Below are 3614 nucleotides of genomic sequence, written 5' to 3' on the forward strand. Positions count from 1 at the left end.
ACTCCAGCCAAGACCTCTACCGACCGTCGAATATAACCCTTACGGACTAGTATTCCACCAAAACTCAGTTTTGCCCGACATCAGGGTTAATAAAGTTTACGGACACATATGAGTATAAAGAAATACTCAAAAAACGAGGAAGAGCCAACAGCTATACATATATATATATATGAATACATACCTATGAAATATATTTATGAATATAGTCGAAAGCATGGATAGGTTGTTAAGAAGTTCGCTTTGCAACCACACGTTTTTGGTTTAATCCCTCTGCGCAGCACCTTGAGCAAGTGTCTTCTACTACAGCCTACCAGTTCGGCAAAAGAGATCGATGAAATAAATACCAGACTTGATGTAAGTATTGCAGTTAATTTGTTCGACTTCTAGCACGACCACGCTCCAGTGACTGAAACAAATAATGTGCGTGTGTGTGTGTGTATGTTCATCCGTACACGCACATACATATATGAATACATATGTGCGTGTATGCGTGTGTGCGTGTGCATGTATGCGTGTGTGTGTGTATGTATAAATTGTATTACATATATGAAAATACATTCAGATGTGTGTAGGTGCAACTAAGTATGTAAAGTATCAATTTATATATACATACGTACATTCACCACCACCACCTCCACTACACACACACACTCATATTAGATTGTCCAGAAAGTTCTGAGCGTTTTTAAGCTAAATTTTTTTAACGTTTAATGAAGCGTTAAAAAATTTCAATGGAACACACCTGAAACGTAACACAGTTAAAATTTTGGCGTTGCTTGAAGTGGTAGTGCATCTCTTCTTTGTTCCTGACTAAAAATAGATTTATCTTTCATTCTGGTTGCCCTTTATTAACATTTGAAATGGATAACCAAAAATTTCATATTCTCGTTGTAATGCTTTTATTTTTTAAAAAAAGGAGAAAATTCTTCAAAGACTTGCAAAAACATTTGTGAAGTTTATGGTGATGATGCTGGATGTGAATCAACTGTTCGAAGGTGGTTTGCAAAATTTAAAGCTGGAGATTTTAACTTAGAAGATGATAGTCGCAGTGAAGGACCTTCAAAATTGGATGAAGATATTTTGAAGGCAAAAATCCAAGAAACCTCAAATATTACAATTAGAGAGCTTACAGAGGAGTTGGAAGTTTCTAAAAGCACGGCTCATGAACACCTAGTGAGACTACGATATATTTCTCGCTATAATGTATGGGTTCCTCACAAACGCTCAGAAAAAAATTGCTTAGACAAGTATTCCGTTTGTAATGCGCTTTTGAAATGGAACGAAAGCATACCTTTTTTAAACAACTTGTAACTGGAGATGAAAAATGGATTGTGTACGAAAACTTATTGCGAAAAAGATCCTGGAGTTTACGTAAGGATCTTCCAAATCAGCAATCAAAGACGAATATCCATTCCAAAAAAGCTATGTTTTATGTTTGGTGGGATCATAGAGGCATTATTTATTATGAGCTTCTCCCACAAAACCAGACTATTAATTTTGATGTGTACTATCGTCAGCTAGCTAATTTGAACCAAAAATTAACACCGGAGATTGCCAACAGGAAAGGGGGGATCGCTCCAACAAGACAATGCCTGACCACATGTGCCTTTGGCTACCCGAACAAAGTTACATGAATTTGGCTGGGATCTCTTGCCCCATCCACCATATTCTCCTGATATTACGCCATCCGACTACCACTTGTTTTTGTCTCTATAGAATTCATTGAAAGGAAAAACATTTAACGATTTAGATGGAGTTATCTCGATAACTTTTTTTCTTCAAAACCAATCAAATTTTATGTTGATGGAATATTTAAATTGCCTGACAGATGGGCAAAGGTCATAGATAATAATGGAAATTATTTCATTCACTAAAATTTATTGGAAGGTTAATTATTTATATCCCTTTTTGCATATTAAAAAACGCTCAGAACTTTCCGGACAACCTAATATATACAGGAGTACGACGAGCAGGACGAACATGAAAAGGAGAATAACGTAACATTGTATTCGTAATTATCTACATATGCTTCTAAGTTTGGTAAATGCGTTATATTAAAAACGATAAAAATGATTTAAAATTCAAATTAGCCAATTCGCTCCTAACCAGAGCGGCTTAGAAGCTGAAATTTGTTTTTCCCTAACTAAATAAACGGTTAAATATTTAGAATCTTTACGCATAGATACATACATATACGTACTTATATTATATTACATGTGTGTGTGTGTTCGGGTGTGTGTGTGTGTTTGAGTATGTGTGTTTGACTCTGTGTGTGTGTGTATATATATATATATATATATATATATATATATATATATATGTATATATATAATTATATATGGATATATTTTATATGTTTCGTTTTGGGATTTGGTTTGCAAGATTTTTTATGTGATTTCGTGTGTTGAAGCATATTCTGTTGTGTCTGGGGAGAGTCATTTTCTTATCGTGCCTTAAAATTTAACACACTCACCGGTAAAATTTCCACTTATTTCTTATTTTTATTTTCCTAAAATTTTCGTTGCGCCTTGCAACCTTTTCAATAGTCTTGACTCTTTTATATATGTGTATGTATGTATGTATATACATATATATATTTACACACGCGCACACACACACACACACACACACACACACTCACATACATATATATATATATATATATATATATATATATATATATATATATATATATATACATATCCACACATACATACATATATAATTATATATATATATCCAAAATTAGGAAATGGAGTGTGTGTGTGTGTTGTATATATATTTATATGTGTGTGTGTGTGTGTGTGTGTGTGTGTGTGTGTGTGTGTGTGTGTGTGTGTGAAGGAAATTACAACGCGAAAGGGAGAAGGCTTAACAAATATGGTATTAACTTAACGCTTTAATGGAAAGAGAAAAAGTGTTAAGTTTTCGGATGCTTAATACATCAACATTTGGTTACAAACGTTATGTATCGTCCTCACTGTATAAATGCAGATAATATAAGAGATGTCAGGATATTTGTTTACTGAATTTTAGAGTTTTGAAAGAAAATACCTAAACGGTGATAAAAGAAGGACCTTAATTTATATTTGTAACCATTAAATCATTTATATTTGGTGGCATACTGATTTTCCACCCTAAAGTTATCCATCTTTCAACGTACATTTCTACACTTACGAAAAACAAGGTAACTTGCTTAAATTTTTCTTCGGTTGTTTCTACACTTTATTACACCTCTTCCAAATATGGTGAGATTTTATATGTAATTTCTTCCTTACAGTAGTATTATGGTTGTTTATCTCAAAGATTACTTTTTTCACTATAGATATTATTAGATTCTGCGAAAAATCTATTCTTATCACTGGTACGAGTTCTTTTGCGATTAAAATATTTCCTCTTTGAGACATTCGAGTGAAAATTTGAAAAGCATATTAATGCTTAAAATGTATTGTCATCTTGATTATTTAATGAGGCTTAACAGAAAGTCATTAATATACTTTTATATACTTATACATATACGTACATCCCTAAACTAGACACGCATGCACGTGTATGTATATGTGTACGTGTGTAAAAAAATTATGTGTCTATACATATATATATATATATATATA

At 32.7% G+C, this 3614-nt stretch overlaps 1 long non-coding RNA gene across 1 annotated transcript in view; it reads left to right on the top strand.

The window, feature by feature from the left end:
* Positions 1 to 725: 725 nt before the first annotated feature.
* Positions 726 to 3614, top strand: part of LOC128248888 (uncharacterized) — a 77155-nt gene continuing 74266 nt past the window's right edge. Inside the window, exon 1 of the long non-coding RNA XR_008265033.1 lies at positions 726 to 1997. This is a non-coding gene — a long non-coding RNA (uncharacterized LOC128248888). The remainder of the gene's footprint in view (positions 1998 to 3614) is intronic.

The sequence above is a fragment of the Octopus bimaculoides genome, chromosome 1 (assembly GCF_001194135.2).
Source record: "Octopus bimaculoides isolate UCB-OBI-ISO-001 chromosome 1, ASM119413v2, whole genome shotgun sequence".
Classification (NCBI taxonomy): Eukaryota; Metazoa; Mollusca; class Cephalopoda; order Octopoda; family Octopodidae; genus Octopus; species Octopus bimaculoides.